Here is a 9,808-nt window from a genome sequence, read left to right on the forward strand (position 1 = left end):
TTGCATGGATGCTTGTATGGGTGTGGATACGAGGATTCTTTGTCCAACACCAAGTGTTGTTCATTTTTGTTCTGGTACCCTTTAACCTAGGCCCTTATCCACCTTAGCCTAGACCTACCTTTATCCTATGGCAATACTAGTTGACCCTCAAATCACCTAGCATGGTTCTATCTCTAGCTCACAAGGCTCAACCCTCTCAATCCTCCCAAAGTCATCGTTTCTTTAAAATATTTCTCAACTCAACCCATGTCACCTCTCTTGCAGGTATAGTATGAAGAGAGGAACGATTTTGAGCAGTTATAATCTCCTGAGATCACCCATTCATCGTGATAGGTAGGCGCCACTACTTATTGAACCCTATTTTGGATACTCATTGTTCATGTTTAAATTACTTTGTTGCACTTCATGCTAAGGATGTTTAAACAACCATCTTGACCTCATTAAAGTTAGTTCAACTCCCACCTTATAGTGGTTATCCTTACTTGATTACTACTTGGTGTTCAGGACGAATAATCATGCTTAGTTGGCTTAAAACTGGTAGAAGTTGAATTTGAGCGGGAACTCATATCGCGTGTGTAGGAAGCTACACTAGGTTCTTTAATCACCTAAAACTTCGAAAAGGGATAACTTGATGTAGTAAAACAATTTGACTAAAGACAAACATGAATTTTACTAAGAATGATCAATTGAATGCAAGTGATCACCTAAAATCAAGAATTCAAGATGTCTATGATTGGAGAGTTGACTTACTTCCTTGATCTTCAAATCAAGCAACTGAAGAGCGGTACAACCTTTGTGAGCCAAGGCAAGTACGTTAAGGACATGCTCAAGAAGTTTGGAATGGAAGATGCAAAACCAATAAGGACACCTATGGGCACAAATGGACATTTGGGTTTGGATGAAAGGGTGAATCGGAGGATCAAAAGGTGTATCGGTCTATGATTAGAAGCTTACTCTATTTGACCGCTTATAGACACGATATCATGTTTAGTGTATGCATGTGTACGATGTTTCAAGCCTCACCAAAGGAATGTCACTTGACCGCGGTTAAGAGGATATTGAATTGGCTTCCAATATCTTGATTTGTGCTTTTTATTAGTTTCTTTGATACTAGGCCATAGTTGAGGTTGGATACTCCAAATGTGTCTAGAGATCAAGATTGAACCAGACAATCGGGATCCAATTTACTCGCCTATAGACTTTAAATTTCAAAGGCACCTGTTCAACCCTTGTAGGCAACAGCTTGCTCCTTCATATATATGTTATGAAGCATATGTCCAAGTGAACTATATATGTAATATGTGTTAGTTGATTAGGATTCTATATTATTGTTTGTTTTTTCTTGTAGATAGGAGGGCTGCAAAGTCCGTACTCTCCTTTAGGATGTGGTCAAGAAACATGCAAAATTAACATCGCAAAGGGATTATGTCTTAGTGAGGGATAATGAGATAGACATGCCATTAATGATGTATAAAAATGACAGGTAATCAATTTGAGATAACAAATGACAGGTAAGTGAGACAGTACATGTTACTTATGGCTTCAGTGACAGGATGTATAGGCCTCATCATGCTTCTCCTGGCCGTTGGTTACACATAAGAGTGAGGATGGGCCCTGTTCGGCTTACCCCATATTCGATTTGTTCGGCTTGTTTTTTCAGCCGGAACAGTGCTTTTCTCTCCCAACAATTCAGTCAAAACAGTGTTTTTCAGCCAGTTTTAGCCAAGTTTCAGACCAGCGAACAGGGCCACCGTGGCTCATCGTCGCTAACCTGCATTATTGCTGGCGAGTCTGCATCAGCAGTGGCGCATCCGTGGAACATACTTAACACCTGTGACTGTGGGTCATGGTTTTTATTGCCCGTCACTATTGATATTTTTCGACGTAGCCAAGTTTTCAATTTCAATTTCCCTCTTAGTCGTTAACACCATTTTTTAAAAACCTCAACAGATCATATTTGTTCACCAAATCAATTATATATGGCCAGGTGCGTTCCACGTGATTGCAAGTTGCAGTACAGGGCTCCCAAATTATATATCCTGGTGTTTACGTCCATGAGATTCCTGTTGATTCCATGACTGGGATCGTAGCTACTCCGTATATTCTAACTGATTTCCCGGATTGTGGCATCCTAAGTTATACTGTATTAATTTTATTGTAGTATAAAATTTATTTCGGAAGTTGCAGCTAACTGTGACTGTGAGGCCGTGACGGGCGCGCCTCGCGCCGAGGATGGCAAGCGATGACAGTCTACTGGCATGTAGCGGTGGCAGTGGGTCAGGCAGGCGGGCCTACACCTACATCTGATCTACATGACCGCCTGCCTCTCTGCCTGATCGGCGGGCGGGTTCAATCATCGGCGGGGGCCGTCTCCCTCCCCCGGGCCGCACCGCCCCCAGAAGCCACCCACCCTCCCTCCTGCCTCATCAGTACAGTAATCAGCATGATCAAGACCAATAATGCAGTGCAGTTCCGTCGCTGCCTGTGACATCATGTGTAGGGGACGGGCAGTTACAGCGAAAGGCCGGGTCGGGGTCCCTCCATTCCAGCAGTGCAGCTCCGCGACACCGACCCGTGGTCGACGTGGCGACCGCGACTAACCACCGCCAGCAGCAGGCCCCTCGCTCGCTGGCTCACTGGCTCCCTCGCTATGAGACGACGACAGATTCCATCTATCAAACTACGGCCATGTTTAGTTCCCTCAAAATCCAGAATTTGACACTATGCAAAAAGAAGATTCCCCATCACATCAAATTTGTGGTACATGCATGGAGTACTAAATGTTGACGAAATCAAAAACTAATTGCACAGTTTGGTTGTACTTTACGAGATGAACATTTTGAGCCTAATTAGTCAACGATTGGACAATTATTACTAAATAAAAACAAAACGCTACAGTGGCTACAGTGTACCGACTGAATTCGGCGGCGCCGATTCAGTGGCCATCTAAACACGGCCTACGGCACGCGCGGCGAGATCCGCGTGCTGGTGGCCACAAACGGCGCGGGGTCCACACAGCGTCCGCCTGGTACCTGCGGACCGCGAGGGGCACGTGCATGGGGGTCCTCGCTCGCGCGCGTGTTTTGGTGCCAGTGCGAGACGGGATCGGAGCCGGAGAGGGCCGGGGGCAGGGCGCGTCTGTGTCCGTCTCCGTCCGCGGCCGCGTCCGCCACAGGTTCCGTATCTGCGCGTGGAATCTCGTGAATCGTGGTCTTGTGCTGCCCCTTGGCGAGGCGGAAAAGATCTTGCTTCCACTGCATGGACAGGACTACTCTACAGGAGAAGCTTCTCGCTGGCGACAGAGACCTGAGATATCAATGCAGGCCGCGTTTAGTTGGCTGCCCGATTCGGCGCCGCCTGAAAAACGGCACTGTAGCTACACTGTAGCGTTTTGTTTTTATTTGGTAATAATTGTCCAATCGTTGACTAATTAGGCTCAAAACGTTCGTCTCGTAAAGTACAACCAAACTGTGCAATTAGTTTTTGATTTCGTCAACATTTAGTACTCCATACATGTACCATAAGTTTGATGTGACGGGGAATCTTCTTTTTGCATAGTGCCAAATTCTGAAATTTGGGGCAACTAAACATGGCCGCATATGCCGCCGCCGGCCGGCCGGTCCAGTCCACAGGAAATCGTAGTAAAAAGAGAAAACATGTGGCGTGCTCCTGCTACGCTTTCGCGGGCACGCATATCATCGGTGAGGTTTATCCCCTGAATTAGACGCGCGCCGGCGCGGCTGAAGCTTCTGGAGAAAGGATAGATTTTTGGCCCCGTTCGGACGATACGGTTCTAGAGGAATTTAGATGGTTTGGAGGAATTCTGGAGAAATTTGTAAGAGAAAAATACTGTTCTGGATGAAAAAAAAAGTGGATTGAGATAGGTTTAAGGGCACGCGAACGGGTGTATGAGTAGGTAGCTAAAGCTAGCGCGCGCAAAGACAAGGCAGCACCTGCATGCATGTCTCGTTTCGCTCACGGCAAATGTATGCGCGTTTGGTTGTGTGATTGTGTCGATTGTCGGACATGTCCAATTGACGCTGCACCACCGCTCTTCTCGTTTCACTCGTTCGTGATCCACGCTAATAGACTGCCTCAATGAGATCGACAGAAGTGCAGAATCGTCAATCGACGCATGTCTCACATGCACGCGACGTACTCTTCTCTGCACACATGTACACTTGGTTTTTTTTAGAAAGGCTCCCTTTTCTGTCTTCCAACTCTGAACAGCACGCACGGACATGTGTCGTTCTGGTCTTTTGACCATGTACACGTGCCCATCATGACTCATATACACGTGCCCATCATGACTTGGCAAATTCTAAGCATGAAAAAACTTTTTTTCGGGTTCCTTGTGCTCACAAGACTACTACATCTAGCATGATACGAGTAGGTCACATATGCATGGCAGCATGGGTCATGACGAGGGTTGGCTGCTGTGACTGTGAGCCTAGCTATAGAACGCACGGGTGACTCGACGCGCCTTGTCGTGCAAAACACATAGTTAAGGAGTTTGACCACCTCACTCAGAATAACGAAATGTAACTAGCACCACGCAAGAACCTCATGCCCTCATCACTCATCAGTAAGGATGAAAACGGTACGGATATTTTCCGACCGTATTCGAAACCGAATCTGTTTAGAGGGGTTGAGATCTGTCCGTATCCGAGTCCGGATATCCAACATCCGATACCGTATCCGTATCCGAATACTCAAATCGCATATTTATAATGTCGATATCCAATTGTATCCTATCCGACATAGTTGACACTATCCGTATTCGAATCCGAATCTGGACAGAAATATGAAAACAAATGTAATATCGATGATATCCGTCCGTATCCGATCCGTTTTCATCCCTACTCATTAGTCATTGCGTGTTCAAACTAAAGATCATCATTCGTCCATGCAGGCTGGCAGCTTGATGGAATTCTTGGCCCATATTCATAGACTCCACGAAATGCCTTAATTATTGCTCGATTAGTACAACGATGACAGATCGAACCAAAACTTTGATCAAGTCAAGTACTCACCACCATCCATGCATGCGTCCCTTCATCCGTAGACGATGGATTGTATTAATATTATTATTACAGATGCATTGTGCCCATCATGACTCATATACACGTTAGGTGGAACCAATTTAATACAGTTATACGGACCAATTGTACTAAAGACAGTTGTAGTGCATATACATATATAGATATACTCCGTACACTACCCCACTTTTCGATATCACTGCCGGTTCAAAATCCCCCTTCACTACCGGATTTTGAACCGACAGTGGCATACCGGCAGTGATGCTTGCTGGCTACTGCTGCCGGTACTTCACCCGGCAGTGATAAGATTTAGGAAAACAAAAAAAAGCAATCCAACAAGCATGCTGGCTGGAGCATGCTCGTTACCACCGCTGCCACCACCATGCTCGCTGGCTACCGCTACCACTACATCAAGCATTTCATCCAAGAAAAAAAATTCATACATCACAAAGGACGGATTCAACACATCAGAAAAACTCATCCACAAATCGATTCGTGCATCGCAGACGAAGGAGAAGGGTTCTACACATCACAAATCAACCCATCCACAGATCGATTCGTGCATCACAGACAGAGGAGCAGGGTTCAACACAAACAAAATAACTCATCTACAAATTAATTCACACAACATAGAGGAAGGTCCGGCACAGCTCCTCCGCAGGTCCGGCGCAGGTCCACTGCAGCTCCTCTCCACACCACAGATGTAGCGCCCCCTTGTGCCCCCTTCAGCTCCTAGAAACCACGCGAGGTGAGCCGCGCGGAGAGGCAGGTCATCAGGAAGGCGCAATCTATGGACGGAGAAAAAAGCGAGGACAAGGATAGGCCAGGGCGACTCACCTCGGATGGGACCTTTGACTCCAGCGCATGCGCTCTAGGCCTCAAGCCACGGAGCTACCGGAGCGCACGGAGATCTTGGGAGGAAAGTGTGGAGGCGTGGGGAGATCTGGGGAGGAGGAAGAAGCCGCGCCGGGATCCCGACCGCTCGCCGGCGCCCACGGCGGCCTCACGCCCATGGCGGCCTGATGCCTTCGCCGCGTCGGCTTCCCGACCGCTCGTCGGCGGCCGCAGCAAGGTGGATTTGGAGAAACATGAGAGAGAGAGGAGAGAGAGCGGGGAGAGATTCGGCGGAGAAACATGAGAGAGAGGAGAGAGAGCGGGGAGAGATATGCGAGAGAGGAGAGAGAGCACGTGGATTCGGCGGCCGCACAGTTAACCAGGATGAATTAAAATTTCGGGTCCAGAGCTATGGATCACTACCGATCTGTGAGATGCAACCGACAGTGATACACATCACTGTCGGTTTTTATTACCAATCGATAGTGATAATATATATCACTGTCGGTTTGTTTGAAAATTTGGCAGTGATAGTTTTTTTTTCTTACGAACCGGCAGTGATGCATTTATCAGTATCGGTTTTAAAATTCCGGTAGTGATAGGGTCGGCAGTGATAGCTTATTCTGGGGTAGTGGTATGCATTAACACTTGGTTAAAATGCCAACTCTGTCTTTCATATCCTACATGCATCCTGATAGTTTGTGTTCTAGTGTTCCTTGATATGTAACCCACTCCTTGTAACACCCTCGGTGTTATGCCCTAAACAAACTACTAAATCATGTCATGCGCATCATGTTTATGTAATAATGCATATGATAGAAGATGTTGATAAATTTCTTGTAGCCTAAAATAACCAATAAAAATGTTAAATGAATGTTGATTCAATAGCTCATGTATATTAAGTACGGTGGAAAACCAATTTTTATTGAGCAAAAGGATTATAGAACATGTGTGTGACACCTAAATAAGGTTTGAAGTACAAACTTTGTAAATGACAATGCAACTCTTGCTGTAGAAAAATAATATGAATAGCTAGTATTTCTAATGGCTTGGAAATAGAACTTGAAGTCAAATTCAGCTCAAGACTTGGAAGAAATTTTAAGTTTGAAAACAATATGACAATGCCATGTTCCTGAATTAATTCTAGAAAATCTAGCTAAAGGTCAATGCCGTGTTTTTGCTCCATATGGTAGACTGATGTGCCCTTGTTAGCATGGTCAAGGTAGATTAGCTTCAACTGTGTTAGGATAGTTTTTAGACGCTCTTTAAAATTCGTGCACATCATATGCTTGACTCGGGCACACGGTCACCTCGCGCGGCATCGCATGGCTGGCCCCGTTCCGCGCGCCGCGGTGCCGACCCCGGTCAGCCTATCTGGCCGTGGGTTAGCCGTGGCCGGCTCTAGCGGGCCGCTGTCATCGCCCTGCAGCTGCTGGCCGTCGTGCTACTGCCACCGCTGCCGCCCTTCCCGCCTCGCGCTGCGGTGCGGCTGCTGCCCTTCTTGCCATCACACGCGTGGGCTTGTCCCTGCTGCCAGCGCCGTCGCGTCCCAGTCGCATCCGCGCTCTCTGCAATCCTACGCCGCTGTCTAGCCCTGTCCGATGGCACGGTCTCTACTGCGTGTGCGCTTGCTGGCCAGGCCGTGCGCGAGACCAAGTCAATGTCACGACGACCTTCATCTTGCCGGCGTGGCACTCTTTCCACCGCTCAAATCACCTACTCACCGAGCCACTACCTGTCTCTGTAGTCACGTCGCACTAATGCCCATGTCGCGGTGTCACTGCCTTCCCTCGCATTGTTTTGTTGCACCGGCTCTACGAGACAGCCCCGCGCGTGATCGCTGGTTCACTGTCGACGCCCACGTCCTACCATGGCCGAGCAGTCCCATCACGCGCTTCATGACACTCTCTCTCTCTCTCTGAGTCTTCCCCGTACTGACGCCTCGCTTCATTAACGTAGCCTCGACCGAAGCAGGCATAGCCTTGAAGAGCTGCCGCCCTTGCCTGCCCTTGTCGTCGACAGAATCGCTCGCTTTGCACGACAAATATGCGCGGTTCAGGACACCACAACTCAATTCGGTGTTCCAGTAGTTAGACAGGAAAGCCAGCTAGCAGCCCGACCCTCACCTTGGCGCAACCGAGCACTACTGGCGGCCAATTTCTGGTTTTTCTCGCCGCCGGCCAGGTGCGCCGCCGTGCCAGTGAAATTGGGGTAAGGTCCGAATTAGTTTAATTGTTTGTATCCATGAGCTCGCCTTGACCTCCTCTATCTGGTGATCGTGCCATTTGGCTAGGGCGCTTACCGGAGACGTGGTGACGCATGGGTGTCCATCCCGGAGCACCGCCGCCCCGGCGGCTTGCACGTGGCCAGACCACCTCGACACTCCTCCACCTCAACCGTCATTGCAGCACGAATTCCAGTGAGCTACTGGTGCTTACTCACTATCCCTACCACCCCGATAGAACCTTAGTTCGCCGGAACAGTCGCGCCACCACCGTAGATAGCCGCTCGCTGCTGCAGCCCACGACAGTGCGCCTCCGAGTCCCTAATCGCCACCCATCCTTGCGCGTTTAGCTGTAGATGGTGGTTGGCCGCTTACCCCCATTGTAGCACACCTAGGTTGCCCGACGTAACCGCCTTATGCCGTCGGTCGCCACGTCGGCGCGTGCGGGGATTCTAGGGACCTGCCCATGGTGAGGACGAAAATAACCGAGGGCTTGGTCGCAAAGCCACTACCGATAGGAACAACACACATCGTAGTTGTACTATTACCTCGAAGCTCGGGGCCTTTTCTGCAAAGCCGCCGTCGCGCGCGGGTGCCCCCGGCCTTGGGCCGTGCTGGGCCGCCGCGACGCGCGTGCAGTCGCGCCCACGCTGGGCTGCTGGGTCGATTAAGTCACCAGCTGCCTTTTTTTTCTTTTTCTAATGCATTTTCTAATTTAGTTTCTAAGGTAAACTTGTAAATTCAATATAAAATTGTGTAGTTAACCAAAAATTATGAAACTAATTTTGTTAGGTTTCTAAAATCAGAATCTGTCTTGTAGTATATTTTGTTCACATAGTTTTATAATAATTTCAGGAGTTATATAATTAATTTAAGATGCTTAATATTGTTAAGATATAAATTTGTAGGAATTTTTGTGATAATTTGGTGGCAGTGTTAGCTCTAAAACTTTCACAGTAAATTCCTAACATTATTAGGTGCTCACTGTAATTTTTGTAGCTCCATAATAAATAGTTTGCTAAGGTAGCTAAATGAACCCTAGTTCGAAAATATATATTTAATCAATAAAATGCCAAAACATCTTGGGATTTTAGAACTAAAACATTATTCCGGAGACGAAGTCTTGCTCAACAACGTGGTATGTAGCATAGTACGTTAGTCATTAGAGATAGCTCGTTGGCTTGAGAGGCGTAACCGTATTTTTAAGAGTTGCGGTTACCATTGATTAATTGCGTCTCTGCGTTGCATCCACATGTCATAATAGGAACAACGATGGATCATGGAGTCGACCAAAGTAGCGGAAAAGATGGTGCCTTCATGATCGTGTCACCATAATGGAATGCTAACTTTTAGTTATATCTTACCCAAGCAAGACCCGGTACATAATCCCTATTATTCTGTACTTTATTTTATGCTTGTGCTTTAAGTTTTAAGGAGTTGAATGAAAATCTACTTGCATATATATATCCTTATCCTATGAGTCCTATTAGTATGTCACGATCATGTAGATTGCTATGCTATATGATTCGGTAGAAGTTGAGTGATTACTTGTCACTCGTGAGAGATAGGAAAGATATTATTGTTGTTATTATATTACTATTATATGGAATATATATGAATGATAATGGGTGATCGGGTGGAATGGTACTTTGGATCTGAACTTGGTTAGGCATTCGAGCAAGGCTCGGATTGCATTTGTCCCGTCTGTGTC

The sequence above is a fragment of the Miscanthus floridulus genome, chromosome 5 (genome assembly GCF_019320115.1).
Source record: "Miscanthus floridulus cultivar M001 chromosome 5, ASM1932011v1, whole genome shotgun sequence".
NCBI lineage: Eukaryota > Viridiplantae > Streptophyta > Magnoliopsida > Poales > Poaceae > Miscanthus > Miscanthus floridulus.